The following is a 14,289-nucleotide window of genomic DNA, read 5'->3' as shown; positions in this document are numbered from 1 at the left end:
GATTTGCAAGGTTCAGGTGGAGGTTGACTTGATCAAGGTTATACAGCTAATAAGCAGTGAAGCCTCAATAGCAGGTAGGTGTCCAATCGATATATACATAATAAGCAAAGAATACTTAGTCGTTTTTTTAAAATCCCTTCTACCTCTGGCATTATTCATAAAACCACACAAACGAAAAAAAATTTAAATCAAATAGCAGGATCAAATGGCAGGAAAAAAATCAAACTCGATCTGAGTTACAATTTAAGGGAAATACATGAGCTGGGATAGCATGCCGAATGACACAGTAGGGATGCAGTCAGCAACAATTTGAGTGGTGGGAACCATAGAGGACAAATGGCCCAGTTTCTTCAACAAATAAATAATCAAGATGAAAAGAAAGGGAGGGGCACAAAGATTACATTTCCATCTTTTGATCATTAAAAGAGACTTAGCATATCAATTATATTAAGTGAATACAGTGTGTGGAGCCAGATTGGATCCTGACTCAAACACAGAAGAGGACACAAAAACAGGAGACAAAAAGGAGAATCTGAACACTAACTGGATATTTGATGACGATAAGAGATCGTCTTCCATTTGTTTTTTGTGTGCGTGTTTCTTTTTTTCTTTTTAATTCTTTTTTCCCATTTGTTCAAGTGTAATTGAGGGTACTGTGATTGGATGTTGAAAAGAGTAAGACTTATCAGGCCTGTGCGTAGCAGTGTTTTGGAGGGTGAAAAGATTTGAGCCTTGGGCTCTGAGTTTAATGTGCCAATTGAGGTCTATTTATTTTCAGAAATGGAGTTAGCTGAAGTTTTCCAACTGTAGCCTGTTGCCTCTGGGGTACTGGGAGACCTTCAGAGGACAAATGGGCCCGAATAGGTGGGTTTTAAAAATGCTATTGTAGTATTTTATTTCTTCTGCCCATTAGTAACTAATATTTTGAGAACATTTACAATGTTAACGGAACTTAATCTAAGTGAAATTCAATTTACATTTTGTTTTACATATCAATAAGAGAGACAGTCAAAATTAGAATGCCAAAACTTATAAATGTTTAGTATTAGGATGTCTGCATTCAGTTTTTGTTGTAAAGTTCCTGTGTTATAAGAAAGAACATTTACTTCATTCCACTAATAGGAATCTCTCTTAATGCTGGGATGGCTTCTTCTTTGTATTTGTTCTGTGATTGTATCCATGGAGTTGCATGGAGAGGTACTCATGTTAATTCTAAAGCAAGACTATGTAGCCGATTGCTAGAGTTCTAAGGAGGTAGACAAGTAATGTAACTGCCCAATATTTTTGAGGCCAACAGGTTAAGTCTAAGGAGTTTAGCCAAGATTCAGGAATAAAAGCCCACATGTGTATGAAGCCAAATCAGGAGGTTAAGAAATGTACAGTGCATGTATGAATTGCTCTTTCTGGCAATGACAACAGTGATTCCCCCCCCCCCCCATTTTCCCTGTGGCTTTGGACAGTCTCAGTACTGAGTTTTCTGTACAAGCACCCACCAGGGAGCTGCAGGAGAGTGAGAGAGGAAAAACCAAGGGAAAGCCACCATGGTCCCCTAACCCACACTCCATAGCGAAGGAATAGTTTTAAGGGACTCAGTTTCCGGGGCCTCAGCTTCAATATGCATCTGCTCTAAAACCCATCTGCCAGAGAGAGTGCCTGAGGTGTAAGGATTCTACTTTCTTAGCTTCCCCTGCCTCTTTCTCAAACTTTATTTTCCCACTTTACAAAATGATTACTGGACTCACAATGGGGGCATCCCCACACATAAAAACCTGGTTGTGAGTGCGTGCTTCTGGGTAGGAATCCATAACATGCCCATACCCAGCCTGCAGACTGCCATAAAAAATATTGAAAGAAGAGACACGTCATCACATCCAGGCAACAAGCCTCTCCATCCCCGTCCATCCACCCATCTATCTATCCATCCACCCTTCTCTTTCTTCCTGCCTCTCTTCCTTTCTCCTTCCCTGTCTCTATTGGACTGAGAATCAGAATTGAGACACATGTCCTCAGGATGTACTTTAACACCATTATTTGAACTGAAATATGAAATCCAACTTTTTCTGACAGAAAGTATGATTTGTCTAACGGGACTGGCTTTGCCAATTAAGTTATATGGAGAACACTTTCCATAAAGTGGTTGAACTAAATGTTTTTGACAAAAAATGCACTGAAGCTGTGTTCACAATAAAATAAAATTTAAAAAATCCCCCCAAACTAGAAAATACATCCTTTGAAATTATTTAAATTTATAGTTAAAAAATTTTAGATATCAACCTAAAAATGTATTTTGTGAGGAATATGAGTGAAAGTATTTGAAAACCACTGTCCCTTAGTCCTTTACATAGTCCAGGATGATTATGGTGGAAGTAGAGGATGGGCTATCCAGGAGAATCAGGAAACATGCTGAGTGCTGTGGCAGGCCTCTTGCCTGACACAAGTTCATCCTGGAGTCTGCCCAGCTCTTCAGACTTGTCTGGCTTGTCAGAATAGGAAATTTTGCCTGGTTCCAGTTTGATTACCAAGTTGGCACCCCTGCCACTTGCCAGGATACTCTAAGCTGGAAAGGGAGAGGCATTCCTGGACTTGAAGCAGGAGAATGCTAAAGAAAACCAGCTTAGAACCCTGGCTGAGACACACCCCTTACATTTATTCTGCTTGGAATGTCCTTGCTCCCCCAAATTCTACCTTATTTGTTAGGTTAATCAACACTTTTATCAATATTTATTGCATACGTACTCTCTGCCAAGTACTGTTCTTTCAAAGTTCTGCTTTGATGCCACTCCTCTAAGAAGAAGCCTTGTTTGACTCTCTAGCCTGAATTAGGAACTCTTCTGAGTCCCAGCATCCCGGGACCCATTACTTTGTCCAGCCCTTGTTTTCTTGGAATGTAATAATGCCCACTCATAAGAGAGCTGGCTCCTTATTCAGGCGGTTGGGTTGAGATCACCACTGGTCAGCTGTATGACCTTGAGTAAGTTAGTTAACCTCTACCCGCCCTGGGACTAGAGATCCTCTCCCTTTCCTTTTCACTGCTATTGTTCCTAAATTCCACAGAGACCCACCTTATTCTAACAGCTGGTCCTGAATTTTCAACGAGATAAGAGATTAGTTACAGCTTTCCTTTGGGGGTAGAACTATCCTAGCCCAGAAGACATAACCTAATCTACTAATCTTTTTCCAGAGAAGAGTGGCTTCTATGGAAAACACACCTAATCCCATCTGCTATTAAAGATTCTAATGTTTGATTTCCTTTCACAATTTAGGGGTGGAGAATGCTCTTCTGGATTTATGTAATGAAATCAAGCAATTTCATTTGAACAAGATTTCCTCCTAACGACGCATGAATCAGGTAAATGGAAAACCTGCGCCATCTTCTGGCCATGAGTATGAGTAGCTTCCTTAAGACCCATTGTCCATTAATATTAAACCTAGGGTTTTCTCTTTCCAAGTTGCTAAATCTGAGGCTCTGTGAACTCCAGCATGTGTTCAATGAAGACTCACCTGTGAAGCCAGGTGAAGAAGTAAATTCTGATTCCTAAGTGTGCACCTGCCTGCGAGGATTCTGATGTAAACTGTTCAGGGACCACACTCTGAGAAACAGTAAAAATGATGGGATGAAGGCCAAAATGTAAAGAGAATAGTGGGGTTTTAAACATCGTTTTATGGTTACAAAAGAAAACACTTTTTCATTAAAATGGAAATATTTCAGAAGTACAGAAATATTAAAGATGGAAAATAAAATCACATATACTCTCAGAGAAAAATTACCGTTTTATAGTCTTGTTTTTCTATCTCTTGAGTTTTGTGTCCCCAGCACAAAAACTTATTTGAAAATATGGTTTGTATAATAGTGGCTGCATCATTTTCCATTTTGTGACTCTATGTCCTCTGGTATTTAACTATTCCCCTGTGAGTTACTGGAGTACCTTAGATTGTTTTCACTGTTACAAATAATAGTATGATGTTGGTATGACCATCCATTCATATTAATCTTTGTGTATGACTTTGATTATTTCCTTAGGATGGAATGGGAATGATAACGGTACTGATTGCTTCTTGACAATACTGCCAGGTCATTGTTTCTTGTTTTAACACATTAGCCGGAACTCCCAAAACATGGAATTGCATACGTGAAAGGACTCAGTTCCTCTACAATAAGTCTCTAATTAGAATAATAAAGACTGTCCTTCCAGATGTTTAATGGAATTTTGCAACTCAAGAGGTATTTCCTCTTCAGGTATATCTTCTTACTTGTGTTCTTTGTTTTCTTTTTTCCTTTTCCCCACGCTAAAAAACAAACAAACAAACAAACAAAAAAACAACCTGAATTTCGATTCATTATTAGCTTAATTTTAATGAAGAGGTTGGAATAATATGAAAGTGTGTTGGGAAAAAAGAAATACCATCTAGTTTTCATAACTGAATGCTATGTAGCCTCCTAAGTTCAATCCAAGTAATTGAGTGCTGACTTGATGAGGCACTGTGTCTACCCCATAGATATGAATGAAGTAAGCAATTATCAGGTTCATGACCTAAAGAGTGACATAGGTATGAACATAATTTCAAAAAGAAGTGACGCTATCACCTCACCCCAGTTAGAATGGCCATCATCAACAAGACAAATAGTAACAAGTGTTGGAGAGGCTGTGGAGAAAAAGGAACCCTCATACACTGTTGGTGGGAATGCAGACTGGTGCAGCCGCTATGGAAGGCAGTGTGGAGGTTCCTCAAAAAATTACGAATAGAATTACCATATGACCCAGCAATCCCTCTCCTGGGTATACAACCAAAAAATCTGAAAACATTTATCCATAAAGGTATGTGTGATCCAATGTTCATTGGAGCTTTGTTTATGGTGGCCAAAACATGGAAACAACCAAAATGTCCATCGATAGATGAATGGATAAAGAAGTTGTGGTATATATACACGATGGAATACTATTCGGCGGTAAGAAAAGATGAAATAGGACCATTTGTGACAACATGGATTGATCTTGAGATTTTAATGCTAAGCGAAATAAGTCAGACAGAAAAAGCAGAGAACCATATGATTTCCCTGATACTTGGTATATAAACCAAAAACAGCAAAAGAACAAAACAAACAAATGAGAAACAAAAACTCATAGACACAGACAATAGTTTAGTGGTTACCCGAGGGTAAGGGGGGTGGGAGGTGGGAGACAAGGGTAAAGGGGATCAAATATATGGTGATGGAAGGAGAACTGACTCTGGGTGGTGAACATACAGTGGGATTTATAGATGATGTAATACAGAATTGTACACCTGAAATCTATGTAACTTTACTAATAACTGTCACCCCAATAAACTTTAATTAAAAAAAAAAGAAAAGAAGTGATGCATGCATTAATAAAACCATGCATAGGTACAGATATAGTTACAGTAGCTAACGTTACTATGTATCAAGCACTGCTCTGTTTTACATACGTACTAATCATCCTATGTTATGTTGTCCTAAGAAATATTATTCTTATCATCATCATCATCCCCATTTTACAGATGAAGATACTAAAGCACAGAGTGACTTGCTTAAAGTCCTGAGAACTAGGATTTGAACCTAGGTGTTCCTGTTCCAGAGACTATGCACATAACTGCTAAATAATAATGGCTTTGTAATACCAAAGAGAGAAAGATTATAACTCTGGAAGATCAAGAAGGATTTTTAAGTATTAATGCTTTTACGTAATGTTAATTAAGCATCTACTATATGACAAGCAATGTGTAAAGAGCTGGATATACAGTGGTGAAAATGAAATGATAGTCATGGTCCCTGCCTTTATTAAGCTTGCAATCTAGTGGGGGAGCCACTCAATAAACAAGTGAGAACACAAATGAATACATAATTACATGGTGTTATAAATGTTATAAAGGCCAAGAACCAAGTACTAACAAAAATAATAACAGGACGAGGAGGGGGTATTAAATTATGGTGGCATCATGAATGGCCTCTCTGAGAAAGTAGCATTCAAGTCTGGGGTTGAAGGAGAGGAAGAGTTAGCTAGGTACAAATCTAGGAGGAAGAGCCTGAATGCGGGTCCTGGGGCAGGAGCCTGGGGCAAGAAGAACTGAAAGAGAGGCTGTGATAGCCTAGTAAGAAAGGGAGATGTTGGTAAGAACAGATTCTGGGCCAGGTTAAAGAGACTGGATTTGTTCCCAAGTCAATGAAGGGTTTGAAGCAGGGCTGGGTTACAAGGTCTTACTAACAATTCAAGAAGATCATTCTATTCTATGGAATACGACTGAGGGTCGAGAGAATGAAAACTGGGAGAGCAGTTAGGAGGAGTTCCAGGCAAGAAATGTTGCTAGTCTGGATCTGACTGGTGGCTCTGGAGATGGAGGAAAGTGCACCTCCTGTAGACACGCATTAGGAGTAGAACCAACATTTCGGTGGGTGGGGGGCTTAGATATGAGGGGTGACTTCTGAGGCTTTGACTAGTTCAGCCATGTGAACTAGTGGATGTCAAGCTGTTTATTGAAATGCGGAAGCCTGGGGGTGAACGGATTTTGCAGGGATCACAGAAGATCTCTCAGAAATCCAGCTCCCAGAAATGAGCTCTACCAGAGTTCAACTAGCTTAAATCCCACTCCTTTTTCAGCGTAATTCACACCCTTCTCCCAGCTTCTTCCCTCTTCCTTCTCTAAAAACAGTCTTAACAACCCCAGGATAAGAATGAATGCATCCTGTTGCCTTGAGGAGTGGGAGAGTCCCCTGTTGACCTTCCCTTCCTTTTGCAGGTTCTTGAGCTGTAACTCCAGAATATGAACTCTCAGAGGTCAGGGATCTTACCTGGCTTGTTCACCCACATGTCCTTTTTCTGAGGAAGCTATTGTTATTTTCCGTCTTATTGCCTGGTGAACAGCCTGTGCTTCCCTCTATCAAAGCATCGTGTCCCTCTATCATAGCACCATTTCCTGCTATTGCTATCACTGTTTCCTTATCTGCGTTCCCTTTAGACTAAGCAAGTCAAGGGCAGGTAATGTCTTACTCGTTTCTGTATCTCCTGAACCTAACATATAGTCAGCTCTTAATAAATGTCACATGAATAACTGAAAAAGTTGTGTTGTACCTCATATGTTTTAATAAAAAAAAATCAGTTTTAATGACTGTTAAATCTTCTAGCAGTTTTTACTTTTCCCTTTTTAAAAATTAGTTTCACGTGTACAAAACCACATAGTGATGAGACATTTATATACCTCACAAAGTGATCCCCTGATATGTCCAGCACCCATCTGACACTGTATGTGTGTGTGTGTGTGTGTACATATATATATATATGTACACACACACACAACTTACAACATTGACTATATTCCCCATACTGTACTTTACACCCTCATGACTATTTTCTAACTACCGATTTGTACTTCTTTTTTTTTCTTTTTTATTGGGGAAGGGGAACAGGACTTTATTGGGGAACAGTGTTGTCATGCGGGGCAGCCTGCAGGGTCTCTGGTCCCGTTCCCCACATAAGAACGCAGGATATGGTGAGGCCAAAAAGGAACATCCACGCAGTCATAGATGGGGGAGTCATACCACTATATTCTCGCTGGTGGCTGGGTTGGAGACACAGGAAACAGGAGCCACACGATCCACAACCCTCACTCCGCCGCTTGCTGGCTCAGCCACCATGTACTTGCTAACCCCCATTTTCTGCTAGCGTAGCCACGGCAGTTATATTACTGGTTACAATGCCTCACTGGTTACAGCTGAGGGCCAACTAGCCACAGCTGATGACCATCCAATCACAATTGATGGCCATTTACTACCTGGGCCAGCACCTTTCCATGTGAGGCTGAGAGCCTGGAAACTGCACTCCTGGCTCTGTCCCCACAAGTGTGTACTTCCAGGTCTTTTTCCAAGTCAAGCTGTTGTCTTTTCAATCTTAGTTGTGGAGGGCACAGCTCAGCACCAGGTCCAGTTGCTAGTTGCAGTGGGGCACAGCCCACCATCCCTTGTGGGAGTCGAACCCAGCAACCTTGTGGTTGAGAGCCTGTGCTCCAACCGCCTGAGCCACCTGGCTGGCCCCAATTTGTACTTCTTAATCCCTTCATCTTTCTCATCCCACCCGCAAGCCCACTCCCATCTAGTAACCATCAGTTTGTTCTCTGTATCTGAGTCTGTTTCTGTTTTGTTTGTTAATTTATTTTGTTTTTTAGAATCCACATATAAGTGAGAGCATATGGTATTTGCCTTTCTCAGTCTGATTATTTCACTTAACATGATACCCTCTAGGTCCATCCATGTTGTTGCAAATGGTAAGATTTCATTATTTTTTATGGCAGAGTAATATTCCATTGTATATGTGTACCAAACTTCTTTATCCAATTTTCTATTGATGAGCATTTCAGTTGTTTCCATATCTTGGCTATTATAAATAGCACTGCAGTGGAACATATCTTTTTGAATTAGTGTTTTGGATTTCTTTGGATAAATACCCAGGAGTGGAATTGCTGGGTCATAAGGTAGTTCTATCTTTAATATTAATATTTTGAGGAACCACCATACTGTTTTCCATAGTGGCTGCACCAATTTGCAGTCTCACCAACAGTGCACAAGGGTTCCCCTTTCTTTACATCTTTGCCAACACTTGTTGTTTATTGATAGCACTGTCTAAGTGCATCTTACAGTAGCAATTTTAAAACAACAATAATAATAATAATAATAGTAAATTCCAGCAATAAGACTCCTCCAGAGTGCAACCTGGAGGTCCTGAAAGAGGGCAGGATAAGGGGTGCAGGGGGGCACCTAAGGACTGAAATCCACGCCCAAGCCCTGAAACCCTCACATCTCTAACTCAATATGAAGTGCCAAACTGATTCCAGTTGGTTGATGGTAAAGTGGAGATTGGAAGGCAACGGAACCTGGTCATAGGACCAAATCAATAGCTGTGAGGATTGGGTCCATCTTCCCGTACTGTAAACAACCTGGCCCGGTGGGAGCTCCAACATTCTGAGGCTCTGCCCCCATTGGAGGTCATTCAAGCCTTCACTCCAGCCGGGCTTTCCCTGCCATCCCTCACCAACCCCTCTAGTTTCTACTGAGGATTTAGCTAAAAGAACATTTTTTTCCGGCTGGCGGGGCCCGCGGACGGCAGAGGCCAGGAATCTGCAGCCTCGCTCTCTCATGCGCCCCCACGCGGCCGTTTGCGGTCTCGCAGGCTGCGGGGTCTGCGCGGGGAGGTCCGAGTTGGATGGAAGGGAGCAAACTTGGGTGCACGTGGCTCAGAGCCGGATTTCATTTCCTTCCTCTGCAGGTGAAAGCTAACCGGCCAGTGAAGCATGTGTCCTGTCCTCACCCACGTGCGACAAACCGAACGCCTGACAAAACTCCCTGGTTAGAATCCTCACACATCATTCGAAAACCAGTGATCAAGGAAGGTTTTAAAAGAGAGTAATTATATTTCAATTACGGACATAAAACTCCAAGTCTGTGGGAGGTACATCACAGTGGTGTTTCAAACGAGCCCTTGATTCTCCCCCCGCCCCCCCTCCCCCGCTCTGATCCTTAAGCTTCATTTAATTGATGCACTTTTGTCTTGTCAAGCAATCACATATAATGGCTTCAGGAAGCTTGTGCTGTGGCTGCCAGAGCTTTCAGGAAAGGAAATCAGTCCCTAGGTTTCGGAGGGCGAGGATGGATGAGACAGGTACATTTTGTTGGGAACCCCCCGCCCCCACTCCCACCCTGCTGCAGTGGTTCGAAAAAGTGTGTTGTGGCCTTCCCAATCCTGGAAACGAAATCTTTCGGTTTAATTCACGGGACAGATCAGGGGTATCTAGCCATGGGGTCTGCATTCTAGTTGACAGCCAGAAAAAGAAGTCTGCCTGTGAGCAGATAGGGAGGTGGTTTGGCGTAGACGGTGCGAATCCTGTTTCTGCCCGTTGCATGATCTTGAGCAGGTTTCTAACTTACCTGATTTTGTTTCCTCTTCTGTAAACAGTGGGAACAATAATACCTATCCTGACGTATTGCTGTGGAGAGTCATTGATTCCCCCTAATATTTTATTATGGAAAATTTCGAACATACAGCAAAGTTGAAAAATTTCACAGAGAACCTCCACCAAGATTCTGTCATTTTACTAGACTTGTTTTATCACACACCTATCCATGCATGCATCCTGCTATCCACCCATGAATCCAGCTTTAAAAAAAAAAATGCATTTCAAAGTCAATTATAGAGAGATCTAAAAAAAATGTATCTGGCACAGTGCTTAGACAGATATTTCAAGTCAACAAATATTTGAATATTTATTTTGTGCCAGGCACTATGCTAGGTGCTGGGGATACAATAGTGAGTAAGACATGGTTTTTGTCCTTGAGGTATTCAGCATTTGGCACAAACAAGAGATAGGTTGTCAGATAACCTCCCACCACCTAGCTGACATAATGGGCGAAGCTACGGGTGACCCGAAATAGAGGGGAGTGACTTATCTGGGTCTGTGGGGTCAGGGAAAGCTTCTCTGGGGAAGTGACCTTTCAAAGGAGACTGTATCGTAGTCTCTATAAACACTATGACATACATAGTGTGATACACATGTAAACTAGCAGGGTGAGTTAACACTGGAGGTGTACCCCAATCAGGAATATATGTCCAAAGATGGATAATTAGCAATTGAAAGATCAAATACTCCTGGGATGGCTTCCAGCATCATCGTCTAAAGCTACACTAGGGTGCATTAATTACCTTAAGGGTACTTTCAAAATTAGTGAAATAATGTGTTCAAGATCTATAGTTCGTAGAAAGATGGAAGAGGTACCCCTTCTGCCTTGCTTACACAGGGCCAAATGATCTAAAGACTAACACCTTTGGGGAGCCTTCTAGGCCTGAACTCTCAGTTCTGCATTATCCCTCCCACCTGCACCCCAGGAAGAGTTTATCTGATGGGACAAAAAGTCTACATGTTGTTGAAATTGCCTGCAATTGCCTGGGAGTGAAATTTTTCGAGCCAGGTGTTTGTGGAAGGACTTAAAACAAATCATTCTTAATTCTTGCTGCACATTAGCTTTCCATGGAGGGTTTGAAAAAAATCATGGATCTCACCCTCCCTCCCCCCAGTTCCCTTTTCATTGGTCTGTGGTATACACTGGCATTGAGCATTTAAAATACCCCCAGGTGATTTTAATGTACAGCCACTTGGCCTAAAAAGACAGAGTGGGCAGCTCAGTGAGCTTTCTGGACAGGTAGGGGCTGTGTTGGGCTTCCTGCTAATGTTTATACAGGTGGCCAAGTCATACGTTACATTGCTCTCAATGGGACATACCTCAGATAGCAAGGCCACGAAGGAGGAGCCTGTATTCCTGCCTGCCTCTCACCACTGGAGGCCACTAGTATGGTTTACCAAAACAGACTGGAAGGAAAAGGGAGGAAAGTGCTCTAGCCTAGTGGCTTTCTAACTTTAGTGTGTATCAGAATCAACAGGAGAGCCTGTTAAAATCACAGATTTCTGGGCCCCATTCCAGAGATACAGTTGGTTTAGGGCAGAGCATACGTTTGCATTTCTCCCAGGTAATGCTGCTGAAGTTGCTCTGTGGTTATACCCTCAGCAGCACAGCTCTCGTTGCTAATGAGTAGTGTGTCCGAAGGCCTAAGGGCGAGAGCTTGGCTTATCCTGGGATGTGGTGACACTAGTGTTAATATGACTGCCAGAGAATTAGATGGAAGCTAACCCATGAAGTGCCTCAAAAATATGCTGAGTTTGGATTTTAGCCTGAATCCAATGAGAAGCCACCTAATTAGGTATACAGATACTACTTAGGGGTCCCTGGGTGGTGAGATGGCAGAGGTAAGATCATTTGTCTGCTCCTGGGGGATCCGGGGAGGTGGTAGGTGATGGTGACTGCACCACAGCTCTGGACTCCAGAGGGGCAGGAGGCTGGAAAAGGGTTGAGAACAAGGATAGAGAACACTTGGTGCTTACCCTAAGTCAAGGCCAATCCTAGAGGCGGTTCCGTTCAAGGTCCCATGAAGTCTGGGATAGTTAATGTTGTGTGTCAACGTTGAGGGTGCTTTTGGATGAGGCTAATGTTTCAATCAGTAGACTCTGAGTTAGTAGCTTGCCTTCCATGATGTGGGTGGGCCTCCTCCAGTTGGTTGGAGGCCGGAATACAACAAAAAGACTGGCCTGCCTGAGCAAGAGACAATTCTCTAGCAGACAGCTTTGCACTTCATCTGTACCACTGACTCTCCTGGGTTGTGAGTCTGCTAGTCCACACCGTAGATTTTGGATCTGCCTGCATCTATAATTGCATGAGCCAGTTCCTTATAATGAGACACACACACACCCCTATTGGTTCTATTTCTCTGGAGATCCATAATACAATGGCAGACAGGAAATTTCTGCTCCCAACCTTTAGAAACAGATATATTCTATCCTTTAGGGTATGGGGGCCATTGGAGCCTGTTTTCTAACAGCTATCCTAAGGTTCCAGAAAAATAAAACATGGCTCTGGAGTTGAGGGGAGTTGAACGGCTAGTAACCTTTACTCCATTACCATTTTTGTTCTTTGCCCAGGAGAGGAAAGCTGGGCACATGCCCAGTCACGACACTAGGCAGGGCGGGCTGCTGACACTGCATCTGTCATGATCTCGGGCTACTTTGAGAAGAAGAATGCTTAAACCATGAGGGTAGCCAGGGGGTCCTGCCTTGGGAATTCTTCCTAGAATGTAAATATATATGGGGAGTTGATAGACCAGGTCTTCTTTATCAACCTCCGAAAGATACATCTAGTTTTCTTTGTTTTTTAGACTTTATTTTTTGTCTTGTAAGTGCCTTGTGTTGTGGAGCTCAGTTAGAGAGACCTGAAATACACTTAAAAAAAAATCAGGCTAATTTAGAAGCCATGTGTGGGTGCTCTACAATAGTCTGCTAAATTGATGTATTCCCACTGATGTTTACTGAAGACTCTTCGGTCTGCAAATAGCTGGGGGACTGGGGCAAGCCACTTACATACTTCCTGTGGCATGTTTCTCCCACCTGAGAAACAGGAGTGATGGTGTGGCAGGCAGGACAGACTCCAATTCTGAGGTGGCCACTGTTGCTAAAAAGAGGATTAGAGAAAGTTTTGCTCCTGTGTAACTGCCCAGCACGGGTCCTGATACTTGACAGCAGCAGCTCAGGGACCCAAGACCAGTGCAGCTTCTGGTTCCGTGAAGTAACTGGAAATCCACACACTGCTTAGAATGGGTGGAGGTTCAAGTCTTACAGTCGCACTCAGACACACAAGCACACAAATTACTCTTCCAAATTTTACTTTATCTTAGTATTGTGCAGTGCAATGTTTCTTTTTTTTCATCTTTAAATACAGAGAATACGAAGATTGAAAGTCAAGTTTTCAAAAACTTAACATTTGCACTAGGCTGACATAAAATTGAAACTATTAACTAAATTTAAACTTTTGTGTTCCGGAGAGAGGGGTTAGGGAGCTGGGTGGAAAAGATGAAGGGATTAAGAAATACAAACTGGTGGTTACAAGATAGTCATGGGGATGTAAAGTACAACATAGAGAATATAACCAATATTTTTCAACAACTATGTATAGTGCCAGGTGGGTACTGGACTAATCGGGGCATCACTTCATGAATTATATAAATGTCTCACCGCTATGCTGTACACCTGAAATGAATATGAAATAATATTGAAAGTCAAGTGTAACTGAAAAAAATAATTAAAAAAATAAAGTTTTGTGTTCAAAAGTCTCACTATTCTGATTAATAGAAAAATATAAGTATAAATAACATATAATTTTGGGAGGGTTAAATTGGGAGCCAAAAATTTCAGTTGTTCATAGAGTTTGAAAACTACTGCTATAAGTGTGAAGCCATATTTAGGCTAGGAGCAGAAAACTTATCTTAAAAGCCATCTTCCTGTATTCCTTTATCTCCTAGGGGCCTGTGATCAGCAGGTCTGGGGGGGTGGGATCCAGATGGTGACCTGGGGCCAGGGTGTGGAGCTGGAGGGCTTGGCCATGCCCTGAAACCCTTTGTCAATGAAAACCCCCTGAAGCATTGAAGGGGGAACAGCCCCGTTTACCCCCTCCTATAAAACTCCATACCCCTTTGCTTGGGGAGGTTATAATCTTTTCTAGCCTGACGTCCCACAGCTCAAACACACCAAATAAATTCTGATAGACCAATTTTGGTCTCCCGTGACTCATTCCTTGGGCCACGCCTAACAGTAAGGAAAGGTGATGTAGTTTGCTCTCCCAAGATAAGACGGTGGTGGTTCTGATCCTGATAAAGCATGTTCCTGAAAAGGAATATCCTCCTTAGG

The 14,289-nt window shown here is 42.1% G+C and overlaps 1 pseudogene; it reads right to left on the bottom strand.

Annotated features, from left to right (window-relative positions):
* Nucleotides 1-1,060: 1,060 nt before the first annotated feature.
* LOC117027081 (phosphatidylinositol N-acetylglucosaminyltransferase subunit P-like) lies at nt 1,061-3,656 on the bottom strand (annotated as a pseudogene).
* Nucleotides 3,657-14,289: the final 10,633 nt, after the last annotated feature.

This window comes from Rhinolophus ferrumequinum, chromosome 9, assembly GCF_004115265.2.
Source record: "Rhinolophus ferrumequinum isolate MPI-CBG mRhiFer1 chromosome 9, mRhiFer1_v1.p, whole genome shotgun sequence".
Taxonomy (NCBI): Eukaryota; Metazoa; Chordata; class Mammalia; order Chiroptera; family Rhinolophidae; genus Rhinolophus; species Rhinolophus ferrumequinum.
The sequence above is the reverse complement of the archived record's forward strand: the minus strand, read 5'-3'. Positions and strand labels throughout refer to the sequence as shown.